At 49.5% G+C, this 21,297-nt stretch overlaps 1 long non-coding RNA gene across 1 annotated transcript; it reads left to right on the top strand.

Annotated features, from left to right (window-relative positions):
- Window positions 1–5,754: 5,754 nt before the first annotated feature.
- LOC147107011 (uncharacterized) lies at window positions 5,755–10,291 on the top strand. Its single transcript, XR_015081075.1, has 3 exons — window positions 5,755–5,838; window positions 9,446–9,538; window positions 9,633–10,291. It is a non-coding gene; the product is annotated as an uncharacterized LOC147107011 (long non-coding RNA).
- The last annotated feature ends 11,006 nt before the right edge of the window (window positions 10,292–21,297 follow it).

Here is a 21,297-nt window from a genome sequence, read left to right as displayed (position 1 = left end):
TGCAGCAGAAAACTCTCTGGCATTCTCTCCCCAATAAGCTGTTGAGGCTAGGTCAATTGAAAATTTCGAAACTGAGATTGATAGATTTTTGTTAGGCAAGGGCATTACGAGATATGGGGGGAAAAATTCAGTTGTTTGCGCCTCCCGTTAGCGCCTTAAGAGGGCGCTAATGGGACGCAAAGCAACTAGCGCCCGGGCGCGGCGATGTTTGCGCTGCTCGCGAAATTAACTAGACATTTTGCGGCGGCGCTAAACACTACCGCCACGATCTTCTGCGCCCGCAGATTGTGACGTCAGTCAAGTGCACAACACCCCGTTAGCGCCCTGGACCGGATATTGAGTGGCGCCCCCTGTCTTACTGCCTGCCGCTAGCAACGACAGGTTGAGGGGAGCGTTATACTGTCAGAAAGGGACTAGGGGAGCGCTATTTAAAGGCGACTGCTTCCTGCCTTTTCTTGTCGGTGACATTTTTGCACCACACATTCTGAGAGGGAGAGAGACTTCTGGAGAGATTCAACGCTGTGTGAAGGAGTTTTGGGTACTGAGCAGCACGGCCGATAATGGCGCCTCAAATGGGGCGATACCGAATTTCTCCCCCATGGAACCAAGGCAGGTAAATGGCGTTAAGATACAGATTAGCCATGGTCTAATTGAATGGCGGAACAGGCTCAAAGGCTGAATGGCCTATTCCTGTTCTTATGTTCCTAGAAAATATACTCAACTGGTGTCAGTCACAAGGGAGTGCTGCATTGTCAGCAAGTACCTTTATTGCAAAGATGGAGACTGGCATTCTTTTAATTCCTGCATGTTTTTTGATAGTTAATGCTTGTTGCCTAACCTGATATTTGAGCCCAACTGTCAAGAGAGAAAGTTTTGATGAAATAAGATATGAAAGACTGAAAGCACTTCCCGACAAAGAATCCCTCTCCTTTAATTCCACTGAAACTTGTGAACTCTGCAGTCTAGTTGCTTCTGACACAATGACGTTTCCTCACCTTCTTGTTAAACATTATTTCATTGTCAGTGCTCTCAATCTGCTACGTCAGTTTTCTTCAAAACGTATCAGAGGAAAAACATGAAAGAAACAATCTGTTGTGATTCAGTAACTGTAAAACCCTTGTGTTTTTACCTGTGATAATGGATGTGTAACTGCAAAAAGTGACAAAGCCTCTTGCTTCAATTGTGCTTTCATTGTACTCAAGCAGACAGTAGAAATCGGTGAGTTAGCATTTGTGAAAGTGTTCAAACTGTTCAGTACTAACTAAGAATATGTAATGATGAATTGCCATGGGATATGTGTCAGATACAAAAAAAAGCACAAATGAAAGGTTGCCGAATAGCTTTGGCACCATCTGGTATATTACTAAGCTTTACAGGCCAGATGGCTGAAGTTCAATTCCTGGTCTGTGCTGAGTTAGTTGATTTCACCCAGTGTACACAGTTGAGATACTAGAACCGAATGAAGATGTAAAATACTTTTAAAAAAGTGAAAAATTGAAATAAGGAATAACATAAATAAATGTGGCTGGTGGCTCAGCAAGTCTATTCAGTGAGTAGCTGAGCCATACAGACCAGAAAGATCCCTGATTCAATCCCTGGGCTGGCATAAAGTTTGTTGATCCCAGCCAGAGGTGCTACAGATAGTCTTACACCCTGGGTTAAGGAGTGGGAAAATCAATTAGTGTTTTTGCTTTTCATTACTATCCAGCAATTTCTACTGGAAGTGTGCATGTTTGATGTTGATCAAGAACTGGACCAATCATGGCTGTCATGCCCCTATGACAGAATAGCTTGTCAGCACTTACTGTCAAGGCTCAAACTTGAATAATGACACTTGGGTGAGGTATCAAAGGGGCTGTAGAACTGTACCCCAGGAAGAATCGCACATCTTCAAGAAAGGAAGGGAAGAAAACTAGCCAGACAAAAAAAGAAATATGGGTGCACTTTTCAACATTAGTACAGGTACACTATCCCTTATCCGAAAGCCTTGGGACCAGCTGAGTTTCGGTTTTCGGAATCTTTCGGATTTCAGAAGGTATTATTATAAGACTGGGAAATTTGTATTTAATATACATTTTTAAAGTTCAGGCTACCTCTTGTGGCTGTTCCGTGTCTCATTCCCCTTCCTGCTTCTCTGGAAAGCCGGACATCGGCTGACTCCTACTAAGCTGGCCCATAAATCAGGTCGGGGGTCGGGTGTGGGGGGAGAAAAGAATATCAGACGGGCCGTGGTTCAGGTCGGGGGGGAGAAAAGAATATCGGACGGGCTGCGGGTCGGGTCGGGTGTGGGGGGGAGAAAAGAATATCGGACGGGGGTCGGGTCGGGTGGGGGGGGAGAAAAGAATATCGGACGGGTCGGGTGGGAGAAAAGAATATCGGACGGGCTGCAGTTCGGTTTGGGTCGGGTCGGGGGAGAAAAGAATATCGGACGGGCTGCTGCAGCTATCGGACGGGCCGCTGTATTGTTAGGTTCACTCTCCCGGTACCTCCTTCACACTGCCTGGCTCGGCCTGCAATCTCCTACCCAGGAGGCAACTCTGTGACCCTCTGCCCTGCTCAGCGTAAGTCGTGCGCCACTCTGGTCATGTCGTGCGCACGACTTACGCTGAACGAAAAAACTTTCGGTTTTTAGAGGTTTTCGGTTTTCGGAAGTTCGGATAAAGGATAGTCTACCTGTATGTGCTGTTCTAAGCAAGAACCTGTAGAATAAAGATACAAGGCTAGAAATTCATTATCGCCCATGAATTAGTGCCAGGCGCTAATGCTTTAGACTGCATGCAAAATTCATGCTCACTGCTCAAAAAAATGATTAGAGTTCTAAATCAAGTCTAAGGGGGAAAAATTTGGTATCGCCCCATTTGGGGCGCCATTATTGGCGGTGCGTAAAGTTTAGTGTCTGGTGCTAATTATCGCCTCCGACAGCAAACTTGGCTTTTATCGCCCCTGGAGGTGATTGGAGCGCTAAATCAGGCGCTACACACCTCTCTTAAGGCGCTAAGGCAGAGGAGCGAGGCGCTACCTCACAGCGCTGGCGAAGCTCATGTGATTTCAGTCAGCAATGTAACACAGACACACTGGCACCGTCCAATTCTTAAAGGGGAGTTCTGACGAATGGTCATCGACCTGAAACGTTAACTCTGTTTCTCTCTTCACAGATGCTGCTTGACCTGCTGAGTTTCTCCTGCATTTTCTGTTTTTATCTTAAAGGGGAGGGTTGATCTTGCTCTCCATCCACAACCTGCTCATTGCAGCCTTGAATCTCGGCCTGAATCTCAGCCTGGAGAGACCTGTACATCAAATCTGCTGGAAAGAACAATGGAGAGAACCAGGGGAAAGAGCTCAGAGTGCAGACCCCATAGTCTCTTCTAAATCGATACAAGGAAGGGCAAATCAAAATCAACCTGCAAAGTGCTGCTCAGTACCCAAAACTCCTTCACACAGCATTGAATCTCTCCAGAAGCCTCTCTCTCTCTCTCTCTCTCTCTCAGAATGCGTGGTGCAAAAATGTCACCGACAAAAAAAGGCAGGAATTGGTCGCCTTTAAATAGCGCTCCCCCAGTCCCTTTCTGATAGCAAAATGCTCCCCTCAACCTGTCGTTGCTAGCGGCAGGCGGTAAGGCAGGGGGCGCCACTCAATTTCCGGTCCGGGGCGCTAACGGGGCGTTGCGCACTCGACTGATGTCACGATCTGCCGGCGCAGGAGATCGTGGCGGTAGTGTTTAGCGCCACCGCGAAATGTCTAGTTAATTTCGCGAGCGGCGCAAACATCGCTGCGCCCAGGGCGCTAGTTGCTTTGCGCCCCACTTGGCACCCTCTTAAGGCGCTAACGGGAGGCGCAAACAACTGAATTTTTCCCCCTTAAAGTCCAAGCTCATTGGCATTACACTCAAAGGGTGGACCAATATCAGGTGCAGTCTAATCGCAAGTCATGATTGCCACAGGCTTTTTTCAGTTCTTAAAGAGGAGGTTCATTGATGCTGGAGAACCTCATTCTCAGCATTGCTGGCTGTGCAGCTGCCTCAGCAAGCAGCAGCAGGTCAAGGAGAAGGAGCCAGAGGAATGAAGCAGCTGTACTCATGGCAGGTCCACGCCCCGGGGAGAGAGCCCACAGATTCTGCGATCAAGCATTGGAGGTGTAGGTATTCGCTGTGGAGAGACGGAGGGCAGTGCGCTACCCAGCAAGTAGCAGGAGGCCGTTGCTGCAAGTTTTCTTCACCATGTGGAGGGAGGTAGTATAGCATGTCTCAGGCAGCACTGTGGTCCCCAGGATCCCCACACAGCGCAGGAAGAAATTTAACGACCTCACTCGGGTGGTCAGGGTGAGTGAATGCTTCAACAAATGATACATACCACCATCTGAACCATAGTCTTCACACACTGCCCAAAGCACCGCACCCCCAGCACTCACTCACCAACGATCTCTACCTACCAACACTCACGCCCACATCTCATACCTTGTACATAATGACAGCTATTCAACTATGGAAGGCACATCACCCAAGCACATTGCTCCACACTCACTCACACACTTTCCTTTCTCTTGCAGGCCAAGATGGCTCACAACAGGAGGGAGCAGGAGCGCACAGGCAGGGGACAAGCCGACACCCAACCACTGTCTGTGCTGGAGAATAGAGTGCTGGAGATTATTGGGCGCCAGGTGGTGGGCGCCGTGGCCACCGGCGATGTTGGCCCCCCTTGGGGACACAATGGTATGTTCATCCCTAATCCTTCTGCTCACATCGCACTTCCCCCTCACCCCACGAGCGTTTTGCACTTTCCAGCTAATCATGCAGTATGCATGCATTTCTCCCTTCCTGCCCCCCTCCCCTCACCTTAACCCGTCTCTTGTGCCTTTATGCTTTCAGATAATGAGCAAGCACCTGAGCAGCCTGTCCCTGAGAGCACTATAGAGAGCGAGGTGGGAGAAGAGGAGGAGGAAGGACACACCGCGTCACTGCATGTCTCACCCGCAGGCACCAGCTCAGATACTGGCGCTATGCTTTCTTTAGAGGCTAGTATAGTAGTGGAATCGGCACAGGGTGAGGCACCGGGGACAAGTGGGCTGCAGCAAGGCCAGGGGGAAAGGGTGGCTTGGGGGTATGCTCCCCGGAGGGCGAGTTCACGCGCGAGTTCTGCTGCACAGGAATCAGATGAGGACCTCGATGGGGAGGTGTTTAGAAGAAGGGTGATGGACATGCACACAGAGATGATAGCTGCAGTGGCAAGGGTGCCCGAGAGCCTCTCGGCAATGGTAAGGAGCGCGGAGGAGTCCGTCTTCAACATTGCACAAGGCTCTGCGCACACCATGGAGCCCATCATTTCCAGTCTGCAAAGGATGGTAGATTCCCAGAGAGACCGTGGCAACTCAGACCTCATGCCGCGTGTGATCGGCGATCTGGCAGCTTCCATTGCAGCACAGGCAGAAGTGACGCAACGTTTTAGTGCTGTAATGTAGTCTATGCTTGTAACGACTTCAGCGGCACTTCCCTCTGCTCGCCGCCTGAGGGTGGTTTTTGAGGCTTCGGTGCACTGCTGCCGTGCCTTTGGGCCCCTCTCCTCACCTGTTTCTCGAGTAATTGATCTCATCAGAGTAATTAGGCTAGTTAATAAAGTTGTTCGGTCTTGTCCTTGATGCCTCTGGCCTCACCTGTGTCATGTTAATGTATTTGTCTCCTGTCTCATTTGATTAATTGTCACGTGACCACTCTGGCCTGTATTTAAGCTTCCTGTTTCCTGTCCTCTTTATTCAGTCCTGGGTTTGCCTGCTTGCAAGTAGCAGCTCTCTCGAGTCGCTCTCTGTTTTCGAGTCTCAAGTGAATCTCCTTTTGGTGTTACCATGTATGTGTTTGAGTATCAAGTGAAGCATCTTTCGAGTTCTACCCGGTCTCGAGTCCTTGGATAGGTTTCTTGCACTTGGGTCCACTACCGAAATCCTAGCAAAACGGCCCCGTGAATGCACGGCCCCGTGACAATGCTTGGTGGCATCCAATCTCCGACGGCTCTCATGCAGTCTCAGCTTGATGTTGCGTAAGCTCTGATTGCTGTCATTGTGGCTGGCTCGACCACTGTCGACTGCTCCAACAGATTGCTAGGATGCTCTGGTGCTGCCCTGGGGGAGTGGCAGTGGGTCAGTGGAGCAAGAACCTATTGTCCTCTCTCAGGATGACAGCATTCCTGCTTCCACTACTGCCTCTCTGCCATTGCCCTTGTCGCTGCCTGTCATCCAGCCAGCCCAGACTGCTGCTGCCCATGCTGAGGTGGTGCAGACTACAGCCAGGCCTTCCAGGCCCAGAGCTGGTCGAGGGCATCCTGCAAGGCCATCTGAAGTACCCCGCACGGACACTCAGTAGCCTTCCACCAGCTCTGCTACAGCCACTGGGCCAATACTTCATAGGAGCACTAGAGTAGGCAAAGGCACAGTAATGAGAGGCACTAAGGGATTGCACAAGGGTGAATAGTTAATATTTTTGTTGTAAATATGTGTTCACTGATTTTTGATAAATTTATTAATTCAGTTTGGATTCTTTTGTGATGTCTCATTTCAGCTTTCCGCTGTGATATGGTCTGCGACAGGGATGGAATGATGGGGATATGGTGAACAACGGGGATCTGGGGTTTAATTCATTGGAACTGCAGTCTGATGAGGTGGTCACGGACCGCCCTTCCACAAGGCTAATTGAGTGGCTGCCTCCTCCTCCCTCACTCATCCTTCTCCCCTCCCTCTTCCTCCTCCTCCTGAGGTGGTCCCGCAATCCCTGGTGGCAAGGGCTGGGCCCTCATGATGGCCAAGTTGTGGAGCATGCAGCAAACATCACGAAATGGGGCACCTGCTCAGCAGAGTACTGGAGGGTTCCTCCTGGTGGTCAAAGCAGTGGAGCTGTTGCTTCATCAGGCTGATGGTCTGCTCCTGGTGGCAGCATAGCTCTCATGAGTGCTGGGCAGGAGTGTTGGGGGTTGCGGCGGGGAGTCATGAACCAGGTGGAGAGCGGATAGCCCTTATCTCTGACCAGCCAGCCACAAGCTTGACGTGGTGGCTGGAAGAGTGCTGGCACACTAGTCTGGCGCAGGATGAAGGCATCGTGGCTGCTGCCAGGATAGCGGGCATTGTCATTGAGGATTCGCTGTCTGTGGTCGCACGATAACTGCACATTAAGTGAGTGGTAGCCTTTGCGGTTATGGAAGATCTCAGGATTGTTATGCAGTGCCTGTAAGCCACATGAGGGCAGTCAATGGCACCCTGCACCATTGTCTATCCTGGCAAAGCCACATGCACGCTCGTCCTGCTTTTCTCTGGTGATGGGGAAGGAAATGTAGTCCCTTCTCCTTCTGTAGAGAGCCTCTGACCTCCCGGATGCAGCAATGGACGGCGAACTGCGAGATGTTAGCTGTGTCCTGTTGCAGACTGGAAGGATCTGCTGCGGCCCAGAAATTGAGGGCGCCAGTGACCTTGACTGCCACTGAGCGAGCCGTGGTCGTCTTGATCTGAGGCTTGAAGTCTGGTTGCAGGAGGTGGCAGAGTTCTGTGACCACCTTCTTGGTGAAGCGGAGCCTTCTAATACACTGCTCCTCGCTTAACTGGAGGTTGGAGAAGTGCTCTCGGAATACCCTCGGAGGGTAAGTCCTCCTATTCAGAGCCCTGATGGCCCTCCTCCTCCCTCTGGGCACATGTTCCAGTCTTTCTCGCTGACTCCACCATAGATCCCGGAGGGCGAGGTCAACTGCCAGTGCAGCCCCCATTAATGTAACCAAGCGTAGCAGTTTGATTTTTTTAAAGAATAAATGTAGCTACTTTTTAGTTGCCATAACACTCCTGATACAAAAGAACCTTTAAATTACTGAATAAAACTGTTGGACTGCGAAACTGACAAGAAACCACTGAAACTCCACTAACCTGACAGCTTCGACTCATTACTGATGATCCCTTTAAATAACATCCCTGGAGCAGGCTTCCTGGTGCTTCACGCCAGCTCTGCCTGCCGCTGTTTACTCCAGGCGCTAAGGTAGGTGACGACAATCAATTTTGCAGATCGGGCAGTCAGTGAGCGTTGCACACTCACTGATGTCACGATCCACCTGCTGTTGAGGCTCCCAGCAATAACTGTTACTGGCGGCGCTGTGGGGGGGAGGCAGGATTTGGCGTGCGGCGCTGGATTCATCTTTCCTCACCCCAGCGATAATGCTCTCGTGCTAACAGGAGGCACTAATGTACCGAATTTTTCCCCCATAGTGTTTTATATTTATGTTAACAGCTCTTTTGGACAAGTGACATTGAAATCATCAACCATTTGATGATAAGTTAAACAAGTAGGAACAGGAGCCAGGTTTTAGAAGACTGAATAGGAGGGATGATGAGCAAAGCGATTACAGATTGTTATATACAGCACTTTGTTGTCGGTTGAATGCCTGGATATCACTGAGGAGACTAAAATTTGCTACTGGCCTCATTTGTATGTTCTTCATTTGTTACAGAAATCTAAAATATGGAATCAAACATCCTGTAGGAGTAAATATGCAATACAGGAAAAATTTGACTTTCCAAGGGATCATGCTGTTGAATAAATATTTTGAGCATCTGTTAATTTGGCTCAGTTGGTAACACTGCTGTCTTTTTGGTCAGAACTTTGTGGGTCGAGCCTCACTCCAGAATTTGATCACATAATTTATGTTGTCACGCCACTGCAGTACTGAGGAAATACTACATTGTTTGAAGTCCAGAAACTTTGGATGGAACTTTAAACAGAGGTCCTGTTTACCTGCTCAGGTAGCATTAAATATCCAATAACACTATTTGAAGAAGATCAAGGAGCAATCCCAAAGATCTGGCTGACATTTCTTCTCCCATAACAGCATCAAAACCAATTAGACTGGTCATCTGTCTCAATGTTTTTTGTGGGACTTTGCTGGTGCGGAATGGCTGCCATATTACTCACATTGTAACATAGTCACTTCATTCCAAAATACGTTTTTTTTGTGTAAAGTCCAAGATCATGACAATAATGAAAAGGCTGTATATAAATGTAAGTATTTCTTTAAAAAGTGGATTTAAGTGAAATTCCAATTTGCTTTTTGTTTGTTGCTAGAATTCCAAAGGTGCATTGGGAGGAATTGACCTGCTGTGATGTAACACAAATCTTACTTCATTAAAGATCAATTCCTCCTTTTGGGCAATTCTTTTTAGGTGGACTTAAAAAAAAAAAAAAAAGTGAACTGAGCCAGACGGACCAGGATGCTCCCAGGTTTAACGTCTTGTCTATAATTGTGTGTGTGTGTGTAAAAATTCACCAAAAAGAAAATATAGCTTAGTTCTGGTTTATATTTCTTAGTGACTGGGCCACTGCAGGAGGGACCAGATAATTGTGAGGATGCTTAAAATGTTAAACCTTTGATTACTCATTCGGTTGTCTGAAGTCTCACCAGCTCTTTTCATGTGGCATTTTCTTTAAAGATCTGTCCTTCATGCTTAAACAAGCAACCCCGGAGCAGAATAAAGATTTAGAAACCGGAATACAAACTGAAAATGGTCAGAAATGCTCAGAAGGTAGGCAGCATCTGACCTATGTATTTTCAGCATTTTCTATTTTTATTCCAGAATTCCAGTAAAATTTATTTTATGTTTATACCTCTACAATTAGAAACAGGGATCTATACACAGTGGAATGTTATAAGACTCTCGATCAGATAAAACATTGGCTGCTGGCGTGAACAAAATGCCCCAAGTGAAGTGAATGAAATCCCTTTTCATTGATCCAAATGACAAGGCGAGAGGGAGATGAAAGTCTGAAAGGAGTAATTATCTACATGACAGAGAACAGAAAACCAGCACGTTCAATGTTTCCAGATAAAATTGTTAAATTTGATACAACAGAAGGAGGGACACTGGAGTTTTACAATAATTATATTCTGAGTGATTAGGGTGGGTTCACTCATGATCACAAGTTGGTGTTGGTGAAATCAAATGTGATTTGAGCCGTACAAGTTAGAGGGTTTCATGTCCAGTTTCTAGTCTGCTCTGTGTCGTTGATGTAAGCTGTGGTAACATTGGGGTTGCTACAATTCTCTTTATTGTCTGGGCCTAAAAAAATCAGCCTGTAGGATTGCCCGTGATCACAAGCTAATCACTCCCTGCTGCACGATGTGGATGTTGGGCCTGGGCGAGGACAGGATTAGACTCTACTGTCATGCCTCCAATGGTCAACTAGTGTAGGCTCACACATGAATAATGGTCATAGACTGAGGTATCGGAGGGCTGCCAATCTCTGGGGTACTGCAGTCAAGCATGAGTTAGCATGGATTGGGGGGGGTGTGGGGCAGGGCATGTGAGGGTGTGTGGGGGGCAGGGCATGTGAGGGGGGGTGTGGGGCAGGTGAGTTAGTAAAAAAGCAACAAATAAAAAAACTACACCACTTCTAGCATAAGTCAAAACTGGGGTGAAACCATTAACTGGTAGGTCCAGTTAGCAAGAGTTCAACTCCGCATCAGTAATTTGTGTTCTTGCAGGCATCAGATGAGGTTGTTTTCAATTTCATGGCCCCTCTGACTTCCAACACGCAGTATTTACCAGAATATTATTCTCAACATCAATAAATAAGAGGAATGGGAGAGAAAAAAATAGCTGGAGGGGGAGTTAGGGATTTCTTTTTTTTACTATCAGTGCTTCATATTCGGATTGGCGTTTCCTGTAGATCACATTTTTTTCTGTATTCTTCCTGTATTTGCTTTTGGGTTTTAGCTTTCCCTGTATATTTTCTTACATACATACGCACATAAAATATACCAAGAATAAAGTCTAGAAACAATAAACTGTTTTAATACCTTTATATTTTCAAGAGCCCACAATTTTTATTAATGGTTATATTATTGATATTTATAACTTTTTGTTTACTCTCAAATTGCTTCTCTGCTCTGCTGGCTTCTATCTAGCAGCTGCTGCTTCACTTGCTGTCCGGTGACTCGTTCTACCGGTTTTCAGCCTTGCTGGACGTTGGCTTGTGGTTTTATTTCCCCACCCCCCACCCGCCGCTTTGATCTACGGTGACCTCCAACTTGCGTCAATTTAACCATTGGCCCAGAAATTCAGTGGCCTGCGCCACCAGTTTGCGCCCAAAGAGGGCTTTTGCGCCACTGTGCAAACCTACCGCGATATTTAGCGGGGCGCTAATGGCAGCGTTAGCCAGTAGCGCTGCGCTGCCACCGATGACGTCATCGGTGTGCGCAGCGCCCCGCTGGCCATATTTGGTTGCTGCGACCGGTACACAGGGCCTTCCTGTGCCGGTAGTGGGGCGAGTTAAAGTGGCGGTGCGGCCGGCCGCTTTTTCGGCGGCCGCCTGCCCGCACCTCCGTCTCCGGCCTCCTTCACCACCCCCCCACGGCATTGCCGGCTGTTTCCCGAGACCCCGGCACTTCTCCTTGGTGCCGGGCTCATTTGCCGGCACTCGCGAGCGGGGATCGTGCTGTTGCAGGCACCTCCCCCTTAAGACTGAGAGGAAGGCCTGCAGTACCGCAGGCTGCCGTGCCACAGCGGGTGGCGCTGCAGCACTTTGCACGCCGATATTCAGTTTCAGCGCCCCAAGCGGGGCGCCGAAACCCTTGTTTAGCGGCCGGCTTCCACTTGGGGCGCTGAAACTGAATATCCCGCTGGCGCAAGTGGCTCCGCGCGCAGCGGTAATTCCGGCGCCCAGGCGAGCTGGGCGCTCCTAACTGAATTTCTAGGCCATTATCTCTCTGCACCGCTACCAACTCATTCCTACGGCAACAACCTCCATCCTCAAACTCTCTGCCCTTCAAATAGCTTCTGGAATTCACTCACCTGCCTTGGACAGCGGTTCGTCGATGCTCTGCGTCGGCCCCATCCTGCTTATGTTGGCTTTGTCCCTCTATGGGAGCTCTGACTTTGACCCTGGCCTCCAACTTATTCTCTGTTACCAGGAAATATGTGATGTGCCTCAATAATTCCGAGACTCGATGTTAGCGAAACAAAACAAGGCTTTTATTAACTTAGAAGATAACACGCAGTGGAGAGAGGTATCTTCCATCTGGAGATCTGCAGTCTGGATATGAGGCCAGACTGCTTGCTTACATAGGGGCCAGGTATGGGCGGAGCCCTACACACAATGCATTCCATACATTCCAATATACAATACAATGGTGAGGAGAAACCTGAAACCAACCACAGTCACAGGCAGTGATATACAATACAATGGTGAGGAGAAACCTGAAACCGACCACAGTCACAGGCAGTGATGAATGGAATACTTCATCACATTCACCCCTTCTATAGATTTAGTCTGTCCGGGGGTTTGGTAGTCCTCTGCGACCGACGTGGCTGATGTGGTGTCGCGGGTGTCGGCTGGGTGTCCCCGGGGGCCTCCTGGGTCTCTGCCAGGGGTGTCGCCAGGGTTGTTGATGGGGTAGTTGGTGGGGGTGCCGTTGGTCGATGTTCTTCCGGGGGTGATGAAAGAGTAGTGGGTGGGTAAGGGTTGCTGCGATCGTTGTCGCTGCTATCGCCGTGGTTGTTGTCGTTACCGGCTGGGGCGACGTCTTTTATGGACACGGTGTCCTCCCTTCCGTCGGCGTGCCGGACATATGCGTATTGGGGGTTGGCGTGGAGTAGGTACACTGGCTCCACGAGAGGGTCCGTCTTGTGGCCCCTCACGTGCCTTCGCACGAATACCGGACCTGGGGTGGAGAGCCATGACGGCATGGATACGCCTGAGGTGGATTTCCGGGGAAAGACAAACATTCGTTCATGAGGCGTGGCAGTACACAATAGCGACCGTATCGAATGGAGCACATCCGAGAGGACTTCCTGCCAGCGGAAGATAGGGAGGCCCTTGGTCCTTAGAGCTAGAGTGACTGCTTTCCATACTGTCCCGTTCTCTCGCTCCACTTGGCCGTTACCCCGGGGGTTGTAGCTGGTGGTACGGCTCGTGGCGATACCCCTGGACAACATGTACTGGCGTAGCTCTTCACTCATGAAGGACGTCCCCCCTATCCGTATGGATGTAGCTCGGCATACCGAACAGGCAGAACAGGCTGTTGAGGCATTTAATGACCGTGGCGCTGGTCATGTCTGGGCAGGGGAAGGCGAATGGGAACCGGGAGTATTCGTCCACAATGTTCAGGAAGTAAACATTGCGGTCGACGGACGGGAGGGGGCCCTTGAAATCTAAGCTGAGCCGCTCAAAGGGCCGTGTAGCTTTGATTAAGTGGGCTCTATCTGGGCGGTAGAACCGAGGCTTGCACTCAGCGCAAGTGCGGCAGTTCCTGGTCAGAGACCGAACTTCCTCAATCGAGTAGGGTAAGTTACGGGACTTTATGAAGTGGAACAGCCGCGTGACCCCTGGGTGGCAGAGGTCGTTGTGGAGGGTCTGTAGCCGATCCCCGGTGGCGCTGGCACACATTCCTCGTGAGAGGGCGTCAGGGGATTCGTTAAGGGCCCCTGGCCGGTAAATGATGTCATACTCGAAGGTGGAGAGCTCGATCCGCCACCTAAGAATCTTATCATTTTTAATCTTCCCCCTCTTTATTATTGAACATAAACGCTACCGACCGCTGGTCGGTAAGTAGGGTGAAGCGTTTGCCGGCTAGGTAGTGGCGCACTGCCTCCACGATGGCTTGGGCCTCCTTTTCCACGGAGGAGTGTCTGATCTCGGGCCCTTGGAGGGTCCTCGAGAAGAAAGCTACGGGCCGCCCCGCCTGGTTGAGGGTGGCCGCCAAGGCGAAGTCAGACGCATCACTTTCCACTTGAAATGGAGTGTTCTCGTCCACTGCCTGTAGCGTGGCCTGCTCAATATCCTGCTTAATGCTTTTGAAGGCGGCGTGGGCCTCAGCAGAGAGCGGAAAAGAGGATGCTTTCAAGAGGGGGCGGGCTTTGTCGGAGTAGTTGGGGACCCATTGGGAATAATAAGAAAATAACCCCAGGCACCTTTTCAGGGCTTTGGGAGTGTTGGGCAGGGGCAGCTCCCGTAGGGGGCGCAATCGGTCGGGGTCTGGTCCGATTTCCCCATTCTCCACCACGCTGCCTAGTATGCAGAGGCGCGTGGTGTTGAAAACGCACTTGTCCTCGTTGTAGGTGAGGTTGAGTTTTTGTGCGGTTTCCAGGAATCTCTCGAGGTTCGAGTCGTGATCCTGCTGGTTGTGACTGCAGATGGTGACGTTGTCGAGGTAGGGGAAGGTTGCCTGCAAGTGGTGGTCATCGACCATGCGGTCCATCTCCCTCTGGAAGACCGAGACCCCATTCGTCACCCCAAAGGGGACTCTGAGGAATTGGTAGAGGCGTCCGTTCGCCTCGAAGGCGGTGTACGGGCGGTCCTCTGGTCTGATAGGGAGCTGGTGGTACGCTGACTTAAGGTCGATGGTGGAGAACACCCGGTATTGGGCGATTTGGTTCACCATTTCTGATATGCGGGGTAGCGGGTAGGCGTCTAGTTGGGTGTACCTGTTGATCGTTTGGCTATAGTCGATCACCATCCGTTTCTTCTCGCTACCCCTTACCACTAGGGCACGCCACGGGCTGTTGCTGCGTTCAATAATGCGCTCTTTCAGGAGCCTGTCTACCTCGGTCGCGATAAACCGCCTGTCCTCCCAGCTGTACCTCCTGCTTTTGGTCGCTATTGGCCGGCAGTTAGGGGTAAGGTTCGCGAATAGCGAAGGCGGCTTTACCTTCAGGGTAGCCAGACCGCACACTGTGAGGGGCGGCTGGGACCCACCGTACTTGAGCGTGATGCTTTGGTGGTTGCACTGGAAATCCAGGCCCAAGATCACGCTCGCACATAGATTCTTCATGATTAATACTTTAAAATTATCATAAACAGTTCCGTTAACGGACAATTGTACCGTGCAGTAACCCAGAACGGTCGATGTTTGGGTTTTATCAGCCATAGAGATGGTACCCTGAGTAGGGACCACCTTTAGGGAGAGTAGTTGTGCCAGTTCAGGGTGGATAAAACTCTCCGTGCTTCCACTGTCAATTAAACATTTAACCCGGCACCCGTTTACCTCGATGTCCACCATTGATTTGGATAGCGGGTGCGGCCTGGTCTGGTCCACTGTGACCGATGCCACTGTAGGGCCCTGATCGAGACAAGATGGCGTCCACGCTGTCTGCTCATAAGATGGCGGACCCCACGAGGTCGGGCAAGATGGCGTCCAAGATGGCCGCTCCCACGGCACGCACGCGGCGGTGGCGGGTTTTCCGGCGGTTGGTTTTCCGGCGGGGTTCCCTCTGCACACCTTCCCGAAGTGCCCCTTCTTACCGCACTTAAAGCAGGTGGTGCCTTTCGCCGGGCACAGGTTTCTGGTATGCTTTGGCTGCCCGCAGAAGTAGCAGTTGGGTCACCGACGCGTCGCGGCTGTCGTAGGGCTTCTGGGGGGAGAGCGGGGCCCCAACGGTGTCGGGCTGCCGGGCGGGGAAGATGCCTTCCAAGATGGCGGTGCCCTTGGTGCACACGTGGCAGCGTGGACGGCGCGGGCTGAAGAGTAGGCGTCCGAGTTTCTCTGGGCCACATCCAGGGATCGCGCGGTGTCCGCAGCCTGTTTCAGGTCCAATCCCGTTTTTTCCAGCAGTCTTTGCCGGATGTAAGTGGAGCTGAGGCCTGTGATAAAGGCATCGCGAACAAGCTCGTCGGTGTACACTGCAGCTTTTACATCTCGGCACTTGCAGTCTTTGCCAAGCATTTTCAGGGTGCCTAGGAACTCCTCCACCGATTCCCCAGGTCGCTGTGCGCGAGTGGCGAGCAGATGCCTAGCATACACCTCATTCGTAGGCTGCTGGTAATGCGCCTTTAAGATGTCGCAGGCGGCCAGGTACGTGTCGGCGTCTTGGATGAGGGGGTAAACCCGGTGGCTTACCCAATTCCGCAGAATTCCGAGTTTCATCCTCGCAGCGTCCGTAGCGTCTTTGACGGCTGCGGAATTGTCCAGGAAGAATTCCATACACATAAACCAGTGTCCGAAGCGTGCTGATGCGTCCGGAGCATGCTGATCCAAATCCAAACGTTCGGGTTTCAGGAGTTGGTCCATTGTGTTGAAAAATAAGTTAATAAAATTGATGTGCCTCAATAATTCCGAGACTCGATGTTAGCGAAACAAAACAAGGCTTTTATTAACTTAGAAGATAACACGCAGTGGAGAGAGGTATCTTCCATCTGGAGATCTGCAGTACTGGATATGAGGCCAGACTGCTTGCTTACATAGGGGCCAGGTATGGGCGGAGCCCTACACACAATGCATTCCATACATTCCAATATACAATACAATGGTGAGGAGAAACCTGAAACCAACCACAGTCACAGGCAGTGATATACAATACGATGGTGAGGAGAAACCTGAAACCGACCACAGTCACAGGCAGTGATGAATGGAATATTTCATCACAATATGTATTCCATTAATTACTACATCTAAACAGGCTGATGTAACCTGAGCTTTTCCCATGTCCATACACATGCGCACCCAAGCCATTCAATACTTTTACTCTTTTCTCCCCTCTTTTCCTTTTCTCTCTATCCCTCCCTGACCGCTCTCTCCTGTCGTCATGCCTCCTTTCATCTCTTCTCTCTCGGATATTCAGCCCTCCCAAATCCCTACCCCAATCCTTCATTACTCTTTGACCTTCCTACTCTCCTGCCGCCGTCCCAGGCTTGACTCCCTCTTAGATAAGCCTACAGCTTCCCACTGTGCCTCTCTTGGCATCCTACCAAGGGCCCATCGAGGCACTCGTTGCTGCATCCTTAGGAGCAGCAACCCCAACTGTCCCATCCTACTCTCGCCGACCTTCCCGCCCAGCGCGCCCACTGGGGGCAAATCTTGCCAATCTCCTCCCCTTACAACTCACCCCCCCAGCATTGACCCTGTGGACGCTGGCAGTGGGTCAGCTATCACCGACCCTCTCTGCATCTCCCTCGAATGTTCATTCACTTGCGAACAAGGCCCTTGCCATCAATGAGCTTATCGTGGATTATTGCATCGACATCATGGCCCTGTTGGAAACTTGGTTGAGGGGTGATGACACCTTACCCTTAAATGAAGCCTCCCCGCCTGGCTATACCTTCCACCACTTGCCCCCCTCAGACCACCATGGTGGCGGTGTGGCTCTCATCACCAAATCACACCTTGGTCTGTCCCCCTACTCCTCTGGCACTTTCTCCTCCTTTGTGAATCTCACCTTATTCCACTCCTCTCACCTCTCATTTAAAATTCTCATTCTCTACCGCCCACCCAAATTTGATTACCAAGATATCTTCACTGCTTTCCTGCCTCAGCCTCTGCACTGAACGACTTCTCATCCTCGGTGATTTCAACCTCCATCTCAATTCATCATGCTCTCTCTCCTCTGAGTTCACTAGCCTCCTATTCTCCCTTAATCTCTCCCTCCATGTAAACTCCCCAAAACATATTCACGGCCACCATCTCGTCCTTGCCATCTCTCGTGGCCTCGCTACTCCCATCGTGTCAATCACAGATAAGACCATCTCTGACCACTTCCTCGTATGGCTCTCCACCCACATCCCCCTTCCTCCACCACACCCCCCAGCCCCAATCCTACTTCCTTCTGTGTCCGCCCCTGGAAAAAACTCTTTCCCAACTCTCTTACAATTGCACTTATGAAATCCCAACTGTCCAGCCTTTGGCCCTCCATTCACCATGACATTTCTGCAGCTACTGATCTGCTCAACCACACCCTTACCACCACCTTTGGTGCCCTAGTCCCTATTAAAACAATTACCCCCTCTCACCGTGGCTATTCCCCCTGGTACGGCCCTCATCTTCGCTCCCTCAGTCCAAGGGACTCAGACTTGAACGGATATGGCGGACAACTGGTTTAGCCATTCACCGCCAGATCTGGCTGGACCACATAAAGCATTATCGGGTCCTGCTCACATCTGCCAAAATTGCTCACTATTCCAGAATCATTCTGGAATGCAAAGATAAACCTCGGCTTCTAATCTCCACTGCTAGCCGTCTTCTTAAACCCCTCTCTCCTGTCTCCTCCATCCTCACCTCCGACAACAAGTGTGAAGAGTTCATGGGCTTCTTTGTCTCTAAGATTGAGACCATCCATTCAGCCACCTCTACCACTTCCCTTCTTTCCCCTAGCCCACCAGACCAAACTTTCTCTAAGGTTCCCCCCGCCATAGCCACGAACTCACATCTTTCTCCAATTTCTCTCTGATTTCGACTCGTGACCTCTCCATGCTCATCTTGTCCATGAGACCCACTTCCTGCTCCCTCAACCTTATTCCTACCAAACTGCTGACTACCCAACTTCCTTTTCTGGCTCCCATGTTAGCGGACATTGTTAATGGTTCTCTCTCCTCAGGCACTGTCCCCCCTCTCCCTCAAATCTGCCGTCATCACCCCTCACCTCAAAAAACCAACCCTTGACCCCTCCGTCCTTGCAAACTACCGCCCCATCTCCAACCTCCCTTTCCTCTCAAGTCCTTGAACGTGTTGTCGCCTCCCAAATCTGTGCCCACCTTTCCCACAATTCCATGTTTGAATCCCTCCAATCAGATTTCCACTCCTGCCACTGTACTGAAACAACTCTTATCAAAGTCACAAATGACATCCTTTGTGATTGTGACAAAGGTAAACTATCCCTCCTCATCCTTTTTGACTTGTCTGCAGCCTTTGACATGGCGGACCACTCCATGCCTCTCCACCATTGTCCAGCTGGGTGGGACTGCACTCGCCTGGTTCCATTCTTATCTACCTAATTGTAGCCAGAGAATCACCTGCAACGGCTTCTCTTCACGCTCCTGCATCGTTACCTCTGGTGTCCCCCAAGGATCTATCCTTGGCCCCTCCTATTTCTCATCTACATGTTGCCCCTTGGCGACATCATCCGAAAACACAGCGTCAGTTTCCACATGTACGCTGACGACACTCAGCTCTACCTCACCACCACTTCTCTCGACCCCTCCACGGTCTCTAAATTGCCAGACTGCTTGTCCGACATCCAGTTCTGGATGAGCAGAAATTTTCTCCAATTAAATATTGGGAAGACCGAAACCATTGTTTTTGGTCCCTACCACAAACTCCGTTCCCTAGCCACTGACTCCATCCCTCTCCCTAACATCTGTCTGAGGCTGCACCACACTGTTCGCAACCTTTGTGTCATATTTGACTCTGAAATGAGCTTCCAACCACATATCCGCAGCATAAATAAGACTGCCTATTTCCACCTCCGTTATATCGCCCGTCTCCGCCCTTTCCTCAGCTCATCCGCTGCTGAAACCCTCATTCATGCCTTTGTTATCTCTAGACTTGACCATTCCAACGCACTCCTGGCTGGCCTCCCACATTCTACCCTATGTAAGCTTAAGGTGATCCAAAACTTGGCTGCCCGTGTCCTAACTCACACCAAGTCCCATTCACCTATCACCCCTACGCTCGCTGACCTACATTGGCTCCCGGTTAAGCAACACCTTGATTTCAAAATTCTCATCCTTATTTTCAAATCCCTCCATGGCCTTGCCCCTCCCAATCTCTGTAATCTCCTTCAACCCCACAACCTGAGATATCTGCGCTCCTCTAATTCTGCCCTCTTGAGCATCCCTGACTATAATTGCTCAACCATTGGTGGCTGTGCCTTCTGCTGCCTAGGCCCTAAGCGCTAGAATTCCCTGCCTGGACCTCTATGCTTCCCTACCTCTCTTTCCTCCTTTAAAACGCTCCTTAAAACCTATCTCTTTGACCAAGCTTTTGGCCATCTGCCCTAATTTCTCCTTATGTAGCTCGGTGTCAAATGGGATGTTTTACTACGTTAAAGGTGCTATATAAATACAAGTTGGTGTTGTTGTTGTTATAGTATGCTCTCCTCTAATGTATGTATGTATTCCTCTTCTGCTGTTTCCCTGTTTTTTCCTCTGATGTTATTTCATTAATTGTTTTCTGCTTTTTTTAAATTCTTCCTCTTTGTGATTCTCACTCTCATTTCACTTTCCCTCCAGTGTTTGTGACAATGATGTCCTTCTTGTTTCATGCCTTTTACCTGCTTCACCATTGTCAACTAATGTGTCTGCCTTTTTTAATTTTTTTGTGGGTGACACTAGCAAAGCAGTATTTATTGTTCATACTTAGTTGCACTGGGAGTATTAAGAGTCAACCACATTGTATGGGACTGAAATTACATGTCCGCCAGACCAGGTAGAAATCCCAAGTCACTTTCCTGAAGTACATTTGTGACCCAGTTGGGTTTTAAATGACAGTTTTCATGGACATTTTTTCTGGTTCTAGCCTACAAATTGAATTCCATGTTTTACCTTGGCATGGTGGTAATAACTCACAACATCTGGGTTGCTAGTCCAGTACCATAACCACTAGACTACTTCCTGTACTTAAGCTGCCTTGTTTTATTTGCTCCTCCTGTCGCAGACAAGATCAATTAATCAACACTACTGGGTTTGGGAAGTAGAGCCATCCCAGTCACTGAGATTAAATTGTTCTATTCCTATTATTAGTATTACACTGGTTTTATAATGAGTGCCTATTGACTCATGCTGTGAGTGCAGTTGCCAGCAAACATTTGTCCAGGTGGAGCTGGAAGGAAAGGGGCATGAGGGAGATTAATCAGGAGGGAATAACAGAGGCAGATAATGATGTGGCAAGGTGCAGCTATTATAGATTGGTCAGAAGAGCAAGCAAGAAGATTGGGTTCAAGGGTGACATGGAATTGGATTTGGCAGAAGAGGGACAAGGAAAACATTGGACTAATGCACTATGTACAGCTATCCCTTTGAAACTTTATTTTCCATCAAGAAATTATTTCTCTAATTTCACATTAATGTAATAAAACTCACTACGCACTTGGTTTGAGTATAAAGCAAGGCTTTAATCAACTTGTTTCAGAACATGGAGGTCTAGTTGTACTTCACTAGTTCCTTGTCTTACAAAATGTCCCTGGAAAACTGGGCTCATGCCCGAGTATTTATACTCCTTGGACGGCGCCACCAGCTGGCCGTCCAGCATTATTTCACGAGTAGTTTCTTGATGAATGATGAGATTTATAACACACATGACTATAGGATTGCAGTTATATATTTTGAACTCTCCTTTATGTTCCCATTGCAATCAAATTTCATATTCTATGGTGTTAATTTGGTAAGGTAATTGATCACTGGCATTGTTGCTCTGAAAGGGATCTTTTTTCAATGGAACAATGCAGATTATGGGGCAATATGATAGAAGTGTTTAAAATTATGAAAGAATGGGACAAGGTAGATAGAATCCAGTCGTCGAAGGGTCAAGAATGAGGGGCCATATGTGCAAGATTAAACGTAAGAGATTTAGAACAGA

Source organism: Somniosus microcephalus, chromosome 15 (assembly GCF_052327205.1).
Source record: "Somniosus microcephalus isolate GS21.2 chromosome 15, FLI_Smic_1.0, whole genome shotgun sequence".
NCBI lineage: Eukaryota > Metazoa > Chordata > Chondrichthyes > Squaliformes > Somniosidae > Somniosus > Somniosus microcephalus.
The sequence above is the reverse complement of the archived record's forward strand: the minus strand, read 5'-3'. Positions and strand labels throughout refer to the sequence as shown.